This window comes from Hibiscus syriacus, unplaced genomic scaffold (genome assembly GCF_006381635.1).
Source record: "Hibiscus syriacus cultivar Baekdansim isolate YM2019G1 unplaced genomic scaffold, ASM638163v2 tig00111330_pilon, whole genome shotgun sequence".
NCBI lineage: Eukaryota > Viridiplantae > Streptophyta > Magnoliopsida > Malvales > Malvaceae > Hibiscus > Hibiscus syriacus.
The window spans coordinates 4,060,420-4,076,039 of NW_024063059.1; the positions used below are offsets into that span (position 1 = coordinate 4,060,420).

Below are 15,620 nucleotides of genomic sequence, written 5' to 3' on the forward strand. Positions count from 1 at the left end.
AGTTTTGAGTTGTCATAGAACTTGTGGAGGAAGGGGATAAATTGTTCTGTCAACTAATAAGGTTTCTAAAAAATAAAAAGGTAAGAAATCATATGAGTTAAGAAAAGTTTAAAAACCCACTTGATACATAGACTTGAAAACATGGGGTGTTTTCCCAAGGTAATGTCTTCATTACCGGAGCAAATGAAAATAGGTCCTAAACGTTGGATTGTATTTTCTTTAGCTATCTTACTATCTTAGAAGGATACATTCAGGCTAGTTGGATATTTAAAATTCAAGATACCAAATGTCCAAGTGGATATGTATTCACTTCAAGAGAAGAATTCGTGTCATGGAAATCCTCAAGCAAACAATTATAATCAGATCCACAATGAAGTATGAGTTTGTAGCTCTAGACAAGTCTAGAAAATAAATGGAATGACTTTAGAATTTCTTGAAGGATATTCTTGAATGGCAAAAACTTGTTCCCACAATATGCATATATTGTGACTAGCATAAAAATTTCATGTGTAATGGTAAGTCGAGACATATGCATAATCGACATAATATCATTAGATAATTGATCTCAAATGAATTATCTTTATTGATTTTGTAAGATCAAATGATAATATCGCATATTTGCTAACCAAAGGGTTAAATCAAGATCAAGTTGAGAAAACATCTAAAGGAATGAGATTAAATCTCATGGAATTTATAGGTGTTATGTGAAGGAAAACCCAACCTAGTTGACTGATGATCCCAAGATCTAGGCTCAAAGGGCAACCTAATTGCATAAACCGTGTGCAGTCACTATAGGGTTTTCTTATCCAAAGTCCATTCCTATGATGAAAAAGTGATCAAAGTTATATAAGCTAAGAAAAGGTTTAAATGACCTTTGTGTGCTTCGATAATCCAGGCAACATATGTCACCTATGTGAGAGTGAAGTGGGGCCGCTTCAAGAAGACTATTAGACATATTTATTTCAAACTCTTGCTGAACTAGACGATGTTCGCAGCAATAGGGACATACCCATGAGAACTAAAATTCATGTAAGAGAAGTAGTTTTGTTAAGTATATCATCGTTTATACAAACAACAGAACAACTCAAGGACATCACGTCTACTAGTTAGCCAATAAAGTAAATATCCTATCACAAGGTAAGGTTCAAAGGAGGACACCGACCTATCCTATGCAACTATTGATCGTAGAGACTATCACCATATCGAGTCAAAATGTTTTGATAAAATCATCAATTTCATCCATGTGAGGGATTGTTTGAAAAATGTGTTGAATTCATTGATGAATTTGATAATTGAATTTTCATTAAATATGACATATATATTTGAATATTTTGAATTAAAAAGATATTGTATGGATTCTTTAAAATTCGAATATTTAATATCATAATGGTTTATTATTTAAGGATTTATATTTAATTAAAATATGAATTTATTAATATGAATTTATGTTCGATTGAAACATGGATATATTATTTATAAATTTATATTTGATTAAATGCAAATATATTATTTATGAATTTATATTCAATTAAAATATGAATATATTGTTTCAAATTTATATTCGTTTAGAATACAATATTGCAGTTTTAGAAGAATTGATTTACCTTAGTTTTTTCCTTTGGGAATCCCCTATAAATACTTTGCTAACCTTCTAGGTTAAACACTTGTTCACAAGTTGACAAGTTTCAGAAGCTTTCACAATTCAATAATGTGAAACAACTAAGAACAATTTTTCTCCTTTAGTTATTTGGTGATAGATAAAAGCAAGAATATAGTTCGTGATCTCTACGATTGTATTACTATAGCTGATAATTTAGTTATTCTATCCTGGGAGATAGCGACCAACGATCTCGAGCACTAAAGGAGTAACAAGAAATCTGTCTTAAAGAAAATGTGTAGTGACAAACCTTAATTGTTTCTAATCGATTGATCTATCAAATGGATTACTTCTTTCTATATCATTTTCTTATTATTTTTAAAAGTTTAATTATCTTTGTTTTACCGTGTCAGGTTTGGTTGTGGTGTTAGATTCTTATACTTCTAATAATTTTAAGACAGTGAAAATTTGTTCTTAATCTTTAATTTTATAATGATATTTGAATATTATTATCATTATTTTTTTCTATTTCATTATCGATTTATTGATTTTTCTAACAGTAAGTCATGTTGAATTGTTTGCTGAGTATGTTAAAGAAGGTACATGTGCTTCTAGAGAAAAAAAAAAAACAAAACAAAAAAAACAACTTATCATATAGAAGCAGAACTTGAAGCCTTGGATCTATTTGTTTATAAGAGAAAACAAGAGAAAAAACAATGGATTGAAGAACTAAAAGAATGATCAATCATTGTCTATGGGGTTTGTGAAGATTGTAATTATATTAGGTTGTTATTATTAAATTGAAGTTCTTACAATAAAGCATTCCAATTTTTTTGTGTGTCAAAAGCGTTGAAAAATAAAAGTTGTGCAAAATTAAGAAGGGATAACATAATGGTTTATAATAACATAAATATGGAATTCTTCGAGTTCATTCCTATATTACATATGGAAACAGCTGATTGACATTGATTGTTTGCTTGCTTATGAAAACACATATGAAGGTTGTGCTTCTATCTTAAAATTTTATATTATGTTTCCATACTAAAGGCGTCACCGTAGATAGGCACACCTGATTATTTCTTGGTTGCTTTCCTAGTTAAATCATCAATTTTAAGCTTGTGAATCCTTATTTCTCTAGCCTGAGTCTGTAGAAGATAAATCGTGCTTTAGAATACATTCGTCGCACATTTAATCTTCAAGTTTGTATCTCATAATGAAAGTCATGAAAAACCTTTGAAATGCATAAAAAATTATGAATAAGATATTAACATAATAGTTTTGTTAATATATGTAGCAAACAAAAACATAAAATTTTGGGATAATCAAGGTTGAGCTGGATTGTGGAAGTTTATAAGAAAAGAATCTTAAAAATGATGTTTGATGTTACATACAAAATATGTGTTAACTAGGTCCGCTCAACCAACAACTCCTCATATATCACAACAATTTAACTAACAAACAAATAAGGAAGTATGGAAAAAAGAATGTAACACAATTGTTTATGAACAAGAACAAAATAAAATTTAAAGGTAATTACCAATGAATTCTGGTTTGATTGCTCGAGATTTATCGAGTTCTTGATTGATTGCTCCATATAATGAAGTAAATGGAGAAACTTTTTTAGATACAAACAAAGATGTTAGACGAAGAAAATAGTTGAGAGAGAAATGAGGCTTACATTTTCCTTGGTGCAAGGAAATGGTTGACAAAGATGTTACATTTTCCTCGATGCAAGAAAATGGTTAGTGTATGTAAAATAAATTCCCACTGCAATATAATATGTAACACCCTTAACCCATATAATGTACTATTACGAGTTAACGATGTCACATCAAATATTCAAAACATTTTTTAACCCAAAATAGGTAAAATTTTGTTTATTTCACAAATTCCATATTTGTAACAATTTATATTAAAATAGTTAATGAGAGAAAATAAAATGAAACATTTGGACTTCTATTTCAAATCATGTTTTAGGTAATAACAAACAGTTATGATCTGTTTTAAATAATAAATAAAATTGTCTATAACTGTGTAATTAACATCGAATCAATTAATATTTAAAACATAGTTTAATAACAAAATATTGATTCAAACTATTAATTTTATTAATTACTAACCATATCTATAAATTTCCAAATATTTCTTACTCGTACATGCCAGCTAGAAAATTTAGAACACAATAGGATGTCATCACTGTTACCTGTAATTATCCCTTGGTGATTGATGCCAAGCTCACTCATTACTCCTCTCGCTTTCTTTTACCTCATGCCGTAGAATTTGATTATTGCATTATTTGAATAGATATGGCTCCTCCAATGGTGTTGCCTTATATCCCTCATAATTTTTTTTCTACCTTGATAGTTAAGATCAGGTGGCATCATTCCACTAACTAGATACTTGGCAAAGTCAGCATACCATGGTAATGATGTAGCAGCAAGCAGTTGCTCATCAGGAAAATCATCCGGAATTACTAGAATAGGTTCTTCCTCGCTACCAGATTCTAATCTATATAGATGATCAATCACTTGATTCTTAGATCCCTTTTTGTCCCTAATCTCAATATCAAATTCTTGAAGTAAGAGCACCCATTGAATCAATCTAGGCTTTGTATCCTTCTTGGCAAATAAATGCTTCAGCCCTTAATGGTCGATATAAATGATTACTTTGATACCTACCAAGTAAGAATAAAACTTGTCAAAGGCAAAAACCACTACGAGCAACTCCTTTTCAGTTGTAGTTTAGTTAACCTGAGCATCATTTAATGTTCTGTTCGCATAATGAATAGCATGAAACACTATTTCCTTCCTTTTCCCCAGCACTGCACCAACAAGAAAATCAAGCATCACACATTAATTCAAAAGGTAGACTCCAATTTGGTGCTATAATAACCGGAGCATTTACTACATTTTAATTATTTCAAAGAACTTAAGCACTTCCTCATCAATAACGAACTTTCTATTACGCTCCAACAAAGACCATAATGGCTTAGCAAATTGAGAAAAATAATTGATAAATCTTCTATTAAAATTATCATTTCCAAGAAAACTTCGAATTGCCTTCACAATAGTTAGAGGTGGTAGTTTCTCAATAATTTATACTTTTGCCTTTCCACCTCAATGCTGCGGCAGGAAATACGATGCCGGAGCACTATACCTTCATTCACCATGAAATGGTATTTCTCCCAATTCAAAACTAAGTTGATTTTCTCACATCTCGTCAATAATGCATGAAATTAGTTAAACAATGTTCAAAATCATGTCCAAACATCGAAAAGTCAAAAGAATATGGCCATCATGCAACACTGAAATGTCGCTATAGCATTGCATAATCCAAATGGCATTCTTCGAAAACCAAAGGTACCGTACAAACATGTGAAAGTTGTTTTCTTCTGGTCCTCCAATGCTATAGTAATTTGATTATAACCACTATATCCATCCAGAAAGCTATAAAAGGCTTTACCGATAAGATGATCCAACATTTGATCTATGAATGGAAATGGAAAATGGTCTTTTCTCATTGCTTTATTGAGCTTCCTATAGTCCATGCATATCCTCCAACCAGTAGTGGTCTTTGTCGGTACTAATTCATTTTTATCATTTCATCATAGTAATGCAACCTTTCTTTTGAACGCATTAGACAGGGATGACCCAATTGCTGTCCGAAATTGGATATATGATTTTGGCATCCAACCATATTATAATCTCTTTCTAAACCACTTCATTCAAGATTAGATTTACCCTTCATTGGTGTTCAATCGAACTACTATTAGGTTCTTCTAAAAGAATATTATCCATGCAAAATGCTGGACTAATGCCCTTTATATCAGCGATACTCTAGGTTATAGCTCTCTTGTGCTGCTTCAGGGCATCAATCAACTGAGCCTCCTATGCTGCTGTAAGTTGTGCTACCACAATGAATGACAGTGTTTCATTCTCTCCAAGATAAACGTACTTCAGATGTTCGGTCAGGGGTTTTAAATCAAGCGTAGGTGATTCCTCAATGGATTGTGTCGGGGCTCGAATAATATGATCAAACATTTCCAGAGGTTCAATATGTTGCATATAATTTCTATAACATTTTCCCTAGACATCATCGGATAATTCTTCAATTGTTACCAAATCACTAGCGACAATATATGTTCCTAGTGCTCATGCGTAAAGATATCAATCACATCAAGTGAGAAACATTCAACACTGTCATTTATATAAGAAACATCATTTAAATCATTAAAAGTGATATGATCATCATTTAAATGCACGATCAATTCTCCTTTTTTGACATCAATTGAGGCTCGACCAGTAGCAACGAATAGGCAACTAAGAATTATCAAAACATCTTTATTCACTTCACAGTCCAAAATGATGAAGCACATAGGAAAAATGAACTGTTATACTCTCAAAAGCATGTTTTCCACAATTCCACTAGGATGCATAGTAGAACGGTCAGCGAGTTGCAATGTGATAATGGTTGGTCTTACTTCGCCGCTCCTAAATTTCCTAAAAATTGACAATGGAATTATATTTATGCTAGCACCCAAGTCACATAAAGCTTTACATATAAATATATCACCAATATGAAAAAATAGTAAAAATCCCTGGATCTTTAATTTTTGGTGGCAATTTACTTGTAGTCATAACACTATAGCCTTCAATAAGAGCAACAGTCTCAAATTTGCAAATTCTCCTTTTCTTCAAAAAGACTTCCCTTATGAATTTGATTTAGTTTGGGTTTTGCTATAAAGCCTCAATCAATGGGATGTTGATTGTAAGTTGGTGAAGGACATCAATGAAAGCTCTATATTATTGATCTTACTTTGTCCTTTTGAAGCGCTGTGGAAATGGTGGAGGCACCTTTGGTTTTTTTTACTGAGGCATTGAAGTTAGCGAAGAATCATAAGCTCCAGGTATTGTTGTAGGTAATGAGTCTGATTTACTACATTGTCCTACGTCTAATGTTGTGGCATAGCGCATAGGTGGAAACTCAACTTCTTTTCTCATTCCCTTACCATGCTTAGTAGCCTCTACATCATTTTTTAGGTTCTTCAACTGAATCCCTAATACAAGTTCCACTCCTTGTTGTAGTAGCCTTGTAATGCTCTTTTTCTTGTTGCTTTGGATTTTCAATATCGTATGGCAGCGTTCCTTGTAACCAATTATTAAGAGCATTGCTATTTGGTCCATTTGGTTCTCTAGATCCCTTAACAATGTTGATTGACTCTCCATGTACTCTTTCATCAAATCTTCAAGAGATGATAAAGTGGAAGTTTGGGTTGAAGTTTGTCTTTGATAAGTTTACCTTTATTGCAACTGGATGTTGTACTTATGGTTGTGGCATTTTTTGTTGTTGATTATAATGTTGCAGCTGATAATGCTTTTATTACAGATTGAAAACATTTTGGCTTCTCTAAGAAGATTTAGATGATTCCTGAAATTAGCATATTATAAGTGTTGTCGAAAGCATTATCATTCTGTTGCTAATTTCGTACATAGTAGATAGACTCTGAATGTTAGGGGCATTCATCAAAGTTGTGATTATCTCCACAATAAACACAAGTGTCGATAGATGTAGCCTTGACCTCATACATTCCCCTTTGTTTTTGCAGTTTCTTAACCATATCTGTCAATGTTGAAATCAGAGATGACATATAGTTAAAAGCTTCAGAATCTACCGCTGCAGCATTGTTTCTGCCAAACACATTCCTTGCATTAGGGCATTGATAATCATTAGTTGAGATCCTCTCAAGATATCATAAGCTTTATTGTACATTTTATATAACAAAGCTCCATTTGCTGAAGAATCAACCACTATACAAGTGAGTATGTTTAACCCATTGTAAAACATCTCAATTTGAGTCCAATGTTGAAACCGGTGCATATGACACTTCAACAACAATTCCTTGAATATTTTTCATGCTTCCTAGAAGCTTTCATCCTCCATTTGCTTGAATAAAGTTAAATTATTTCAAAGTTTGGCATTCATATTTGGCAAGTTAAATCACAGTAAAAATTTATGTGCTCATTCCAGGATGCTATAGCACCTGGCGGTATGAACTCAACCATGCTCTTGCTTTATCACGCAGTGAATAAGGAAATAGTTTCACCTTTAATGCTTCCTCAGGAACACCATGCTGAATAAACAAATCACAAACCTCCATGAACGCTCTCAAATGAGCTCGAGGATCTTTAATAATGGACCCTCCATATTGGATCATGGATTCTAGCACTTGGAACGTAACCGGTTTCAACTCGAAGTTTGCAGCATTAATCACTGGTCTTACTATGCCCGGATGTAAATTATCTAGCATTGACACTACATGTTATTTCATAGACCAGTCATGATCATCCATATTATAAAATGGTTGTCCCGTCCCATTGACAGCGGGTAACTCACCATCCTTTCTATTCAACAACGGGATAATATAACATTCCCTCATCCACCCATAGTTTTTAAGTTCCTTGTAGCTTCGCGGTGACATCTTCTAAAAGTCCTTTCAATCTCTGGATCAAACGATTTTAATTCATAGTCATTGTGGGGCATAAACTAGTAGAAATGAAAACTAAAAACTACCTATAAAACAAAGTACAAAATGATTAAATTAAAGAAAACTCTAAATCAAACCGATGCTCCTCAGCAACGACGCCAACAACTTTATGTTCTGTAAATACTATAGCTTAAGTGCAAGTATACACAAATTCCCAAGTAATAAGTGGTAGCTCAAAGAGCTACGCGTATCGTATCCACATGGAGCAAAATGTTCTTCATTAAAGTCTAAGCTTTAAAGAAATTATATGTATGTAAAAGATGTTATTTAAACAAAATAAAAATCATATAATAAGAAACCATGTCATGCTACAACACTATAGAGTGTTACGTCAACTATCGAATCGCATGGAACGTCATTATGAAAATCAAAATTTAAGTAAACAAAGCATACCACTTCTATGCAATTAGAAATGATTAAAACCCTTTGAACTACTCTAATCAACTTTCATTGATTAAAGGATTCAAAGTACTAACAAAGCTAAATATGGTGATATGTTGACTGCTAATGCTACTCAGTGAGCTCTCCTTATGCTACATCAGTCCCTGACAGGGGGCTTAAGTTTCCATGGCATATGACGGAATAACATGGAAATGAGTAATTTTTAAAATGGTTTTTCAATCCCGCTTTAGCTTGCAAATTACTCCCATTTATAGTCTTGAGCAATTTTCCATCCTCTAATGGAATGCTTCCACATTTCAGGTGGTTTCTAGTCCATTGACAACTCCCAAGTCAGCCGTCCCATTCCAAAAAGTTCTCCTAACCGTCAGGTGATTCATCAGTAGCTGCAACATCTCTTGCAACGCTACAACATCAATGTAACAGTTTTGTAGCAATAAAATTTCAATTCATCCCTAGATAACCCTCTAAATTCTCAATATGCAAAATATGTAAAATTAAACAAATATGCTTCTAAAGTTCTCCTAAAAATACTAAGTTCAAACGAAACTTAGGTGAAAAAGGCTACTAAAGATAACTTTTTTGGAGAGATCATATATCTCGATCATTTGATTATTTTAATATTGATAAAGTCCAACCATCACAACAACATCGTCATCATTCTCAAGCTAGATCGCTCCATATGTCAGTGGAGTGTATGAAATTATGTGTCGATAACTCAAACATGAAATAGAAGCTCCAAGTTTTCTTTCAATTTTATTCTTCATTTGGCGATGAGATACATCTACAGAGAACATCACGTTTACGAGCCTCTGTGATGTAAACACAACACCATCATCAGTTTGTATAATTTGGCCATTTGAATTGACAATGTGAAAAAATTATTAGCCATCATTGCTTGAGAAATGATTCTGGTGGTTCAATGAAGTTGTAGAAAGTAGATTTTTATGAAGATTCACATAACATAAACAATTTTAAAAGAAAAATGATCTATCATTAATGACAATCAATTCAGTGATTGGATCTTTTCAGTGATATATCACTTCATTTCAAAAAAACATTCTTTTTCTCATAGACCATTTAATGCACAATGAAATAAACTTTTCAATTCCCAATTACTTTATTTTAGAAATTTTTCAGTGATATATCACTTTATTTAGAAAAACGTACTTTTGTCATACACCATTTAATACACAATGATAAAAACATTTTAGTTAATTACTTTACTTCATAAACTTTTTAGTAATATATAACTTCATTTCAGAAACTTTACAATGATATATCACTTCATTTTAGAAAAAAACATCACTTTTCTTGTACACTATTTAATACACAATGACAAACACTTTTCATTGCCCAATCACTTCACTTCAGAAACTTTTAAGTGATATATCAGACAGGGACTAATATAAACCGACTTTTATATTTTTATATTTAATGCTATGTAATTTTCCATAAACCTATTTTTTGTTATATCAGGTTGTCCTACAGGAAGCGCTTTCTTAAGGCTTATAAATATGTTTGAGGTGAAAGCTATTTTACTCACTTGAAGAAAAAAATATCTAAAACATTTTGAGTCTTTCACTTCCAAAGCTTGAATTTTTTGATACCATGGCTACTGTTTTTGCAAATATATTTTATGATTACAAATCTTTAAGCATGTCTTTAAAAAAATCAACTAGACGAGTTAAAGTTGAAAATGGAAAGAAGGGTTCAACTCAGAACCAATAGAAGAATATCTTCAATATATTATAAATTAACACTATCATGCATGAGGTTTCATCTAACTGATGTGTCGACCTTGCTGGCATGATTGAAACATACTACTATCATTTTATATCTAATGTCAATTTATTTGTAGAATTCGCTGATGTCGACCTTGCTCGTATGGTTGAGGATGCTGCTTCCATCTTGAATATCCCACTAACCTAGAAAAATGATGAAGAAACAGAGATAGATGATGGAGACCCAGAAGCATAGTTCCAATTTGTACGTAAACGAAAATAAGAAAAATAATAGAGAATTGAAGAACTGAATATTATTTCTGATTAGTCTACTAATTATGAGGATTAAAACATCAATATGTAATGTTTTATATTCTTAATGTAATGTTTATAGTTTGTTGTTTTTATCTCCTTAACATAATGCTTTAAGGCTTAGGGTTTAATGTAATATTTATTGTTCGTTGTTTTTACAAAAAGGTATATTACAATCTCCTTAACTTCTCAATAATATAACACTTTATTTCAGTGCCTAATCACATCATTTAATACTTTGTATTTAATAAAACCTATTGATATGACTGTTGGGACTCGTCACCTCAGCATGACAAATTCTATTTATTATTATTTTTTAATATTTTGAAAAAAACCAACTTCCAAAAAAAGAATATTTTAACGAAACTCTTAACCTCGACATGACGAGTCCCAAGAAAACTAAATATTAATCGAACAAATAAAATATATTTTCCATTGGAACTCATCACATCGACGTGACGAGATCCCAAAATAAACTTCTACATGCCCTGTTGGGCTAATTAATTTTTTATTTTTCCCTACTAGGCTAATTTTGCCCCTCATAAATCATGGAAAGCACGCCAATGATACAGGCTGAAGCAATCACATTATATACTGCCTCTATAACACATGATTCATCTTTCAGTCACTTAGGAGCTTCAAGGGTTGAATCATATGCACAATCCCACCAACCAAAACATCAAACCCATAGTTCCATCAACTGCCAACAAACTAAAAATGTGAATCCCAACCCTTGAAAGTAGAAGAGGCAATTTAACTCAAACCCCATCAGCAGAGCATAATCCAACACATTGGAAGCATTCATCCCAATAGTCTAAGGCCCAATGCATTAATCAAACCATCATTATTTATTACTATCAGATATGGAGCAAAGAGGATGGATGATAACAATCGTCCTCTATGAAAATTTTAAATTAGAATATATTTTTAATAATTTCAATTGATAATCTATTTTTCACCCTCCTAAAATCTTAAAAGTTTACCCCCTAACATAAAATACTATGTTCGTCCCTGATTACAAGATATCACATCATCATCTCATTCCCTCTCAAATTGATCATACTTTCCATCTTTAACCTGCTTAGCTAGTAAACACATAATCAAATGAGCAAAGTCAGAAAAACAAAAGAAATTTTGTTGAGACATGTATGATCAGTTACATATTTTTCCTCTCATTGATGCATTGAGTAACGTTGGACATTGGTCTCTCAGGATACAATAAAAAATGATCACATTAATAAACACAACAATAGTGATAATTCAAAAGCAATCTTACCTATCTCTATCACCAGAAAAACTAATTATGAAAGAATTTTCCTAAGCTTTTCCTGTTCCAAAGTTGTAAGTTGTGTCTAAGATTTGTCTCAACTAGTCTTTATATAGTGAGAAGAAATGAATTGAAAGGTTAAGATCATTTAACAAAGAGTTAAGATCATTTGACAAAGAGTTAAGATCATTGATGAAGAAAATTGTTAAAAAGCTAATAGATATGTTGAATGGATGTAAATTTAATCTAAGAAATGAGTCTATTCACTAAGTGACATGACTTATTATTATAAGTCTATTTATCAAGTGACATGATTTATTATAAATAACATCAATATCATTTAGGAAAATGATTTTTGGAAAATGAATTACATTTTATGGAAAACAGTTCATGGAAATCATTTTCCAGTATTTGGATGATATTATGTAAATCATTTTCCGTTGTTTGGTAAATTTTACTGAAAATATTTTTGAACTCTATTTTTAATGAAACAAACACATTATAAATTTATCATTTATTTTTATTGAGTTAATTAGTTTACTATAAAATTATATTTTGTAAAATTATAATATATTTTTATAACATGAAAGAAAACTACAAAATTTTCTATACCAATAAAATGTGATTAAATACTGAAAATAAAAATATTTAAAAAAAATCTTAATTATTTTATTGATATAAGTTATAATTATCCTAAATAATGAAGATCCAATTTAAATTTTATAAAATAAAATTAAAGAGTATGAGATTGAGTTAATACTAACAAAAGTCTTAAATAACTATTTCAAACAGAATTCAATAGAAATTTAGATAATTTCCTATAACAAATTACTGAGCTATCTAACTTCTAAATATATGCTTCAACATTCACTTATTTTTCATTATTCGAAGAATAATATGTCTAACAAATATGGATATTAAACTAAGCAAATCATATCAATATAACAAGAGAGATGGAACATCATTTGTTTCTAATACTGATAACACTATATGGTCACACTACATAGTCACAAGAACATTACATTCTGAAATTATATCTGTGTCTTTTATATTATATGAATGAGCAGTAATAATCTTCATTGTCACAAACATTCTTACAGATATTTTATCAACATCAAGTCTTCCACTTGTAAAGTCTTATTATTTGGTATGTAAAATCAAAATATGAAATGAATGATCATGACTTAATAAAATATAAAAGTGAAAAACTTACATTTTGACTAATATCAGAAGCATATGCTATGCTTCTAATACTATCATCTCACTAAGCTCAAAGAAAATTACGAATAAGTTTTTTCTACTTAGGTTGAAGTTATTTCGTTTATGAAAAACACAATTATAAGCATTTACCAAATGTAATCGAGGATAATTAATGAACAAATGCAAGAATATCACATGTTAATATTGATTTTAACTTTCTTCTGTTAAGTCCGTCAATTTTATTAATGTAGGATAAAAAATTAATATAAAATGCTTGTTTTATGGTAATTTTCAGATTGTTGCGTAGACTTGTACTTATTTGTTTTGTGCAGGATTTATTTCGGAATTAGATTAGAGCATATTGATAATTCACAATGATAATAAAATTTCTCATCTATATTAAATTTATACAATTACTCAATATTAATTTGTTCATATCATCAACCACATGAATTCTCTAAGAAAAAATTTTTATAGATAGGGATTAGAAACAAATTTTAGTGGAATTAGAAACAAATTTTACAGATAAAGATTAGAAACAAATTTTCTAAGAAAAAAGTGAAGTACAGGGATTTGAAATACATTTTCAATTTTTTAAAAAGAAAGTGAAGGAGAGGGAGTTGCAGAAGTCAAAGAGAGCACCGACGAAGTCATGAAATTCTAGCAACAAAGATCTTACTAAAAGAAAAACAGAAAACAAAAAAAGAAACATGAATATAATAAGGAAATATTAATTGAGTGTTATCACCGTCAATCAAGAAGAAGCATCAGTGTCGATGTTCTTGGACAAGAGGAATGAGTATTTTTTTCCTTGCACTGATTTTCTTTCGCTTAGGGGTGAGAGGGATCAAAGAGTTGAAAAAAAATGATTTACACATTTTTTCAGTAAATCATTTTTTGAAAAAATCCACAAGTTTTTCCATTCACCGTAAAATATTTTACATTGACTATATTCATTTTTCTTGAAACAAACAAGGGAAAATAAATAAAATGAATTATGTAAAACGTTAACAAACATACCCTTAATTAATCAATTATTTTTCAACATGTTATATATTTCACTAGTTATGTTTTACCATGACAGTTTCATATGTAGACAATATGAATTGTATTATCAACAAAACTCGTTGACTTATCATACTTCTTAAGTGATTATCTTAATACATCATACTCTATCATGACATCATATACATACATATATATATATATATATATATATATATATATATATATATATCATATTATGAACATGTTTTAATACCATACTTTGTAAATCCAGGGGGCTGCCACAAGATCGAAAGACCCAAACTCGTCTTGCGAACCAGGCGAGCCATCACTTCTGTTAGACCGTTGACCGTCCGAGGAGCATAAAAAGGTGGTCTTCAATTGGCGATTGATATAGCTTCGAATTCTCCTTAGGATAGCTTTCTCAAACCCATGAACATGGGAGTTGAGATTCCTAATTGCATTCAGATTGTCAATCCCAACCACCAGCTGACTCACACCAAGTTTCCAAGCCATCTCAACGTCATCAAGCACTGCTTAAAAGGTTGAACAATGACTAATGTTCCTAGTATATCCCAAAAGCCAGTCCCCGTTAGCATCGCGAAGAACCCCTGTCGAGACGTTTCTCTGCCCGGCGACGGAGAGTGCAAATAGTACACTTCAAAGTGTAACTAGTCTTGAAAAAGTAAGTGTTTATCCTCCTTGAATCAGATTAAACACCAAGTTGTAGAGTCTCCACCAATCTTTTAATTTGGTGAGATTGGTCACCAAAATGTTATATTATTCTAATAATATTCCTAAGAATAATATTAAAATAATACAACTCGGGTCTGCTTACCAGAAAAATGAGTTTGGGAGTCGGTTACTTATGGGTAAGGATTAACACCCCCATAATGCCCAGAATTGGTACTGGTATTTATTAATTAAAGTCTTTGCAATAAATTATAAATTTGCTTAAAATAAATTTAATAACTTATTATAAAAAATTACTAAATATCTAATATAAATATTATTAATCTTATTATAAAATATTAACTATATTGATTAAATTATAAATTATATAAGATAATAATCCTAAAGTATAAATACAAATAATAATTATTAATTAATGATTAAAACATAAAATAATAAAATTAAATAACCTAATTCAAAATACTACTAAAATTATGTACTGATTACGTAATTTACCCTTTATTACGAATAAGACTGAAATATAAACTACTAAAAATATAAAGGACTAAATATATGATTTTACCTTAATATATATAAACATAATAGTGACTAAAATAAAAATAAATAAAATTGAAAATTCGAATTAAAAGGAGTAAAAACCTATTTCGTGACTATAATTGAAGTTTACAAAACCATGGGGGTTTGCGAATGTAATTTACCCTACACGAAAAATGCCCCTAGGTCCCTTGTTAAACGGTGTCATTTAGCTAAGGGTATAAATACCCACGTGACCGGCCTCTTGCCCTCTCATATATTCATTTTCTCATTTTTGGTTCTCTCTAAAGAGAAAACCCTCTCACATATCTCTAAAACATCCCACCCATGGAAGGCCAGTCATCG

The 15,620-nt window shown here is 30.9% G+C and overlaps 1 protein-coding gene and 1 non-coding gene across 2 annotated transcripts in view; one reads left to right on the plus strand and one right to left on the minus strand.

The window, feature by feature from the left end:
* The window catches only part of LOC120158591 (microtubule-associated protein RP/EB family member 1A-like), a 33,070-nt gene extending 18,036 nt beyond the window's left edge, over nt 1–15,034 (minus strand). The window contains exons 1-2 of the mRNA XM_039169417.1: nt 15,022–15,034; nt 12,957–12,963 (exon numbers count right to left, since the gene is read on the minus strand). The gene's annotated coding sequence lies outside the window, so the exon portion shown is untranslated. The remainder of the gene's footprint in view (nt 1–12,956; nt 12,964–15,021) is intronic.
* On the plus strand, nt 7,463–7,570 carry LOC120158837. Its single transcript, XR_005519281.1, has one exon. It is a non-coding gene; the product is annotated as a small nucleolar RNA R71 (small nucleolar RNA).
* Nucleotides 15,035–15,620: the final 586 nt, after the last annotated feature.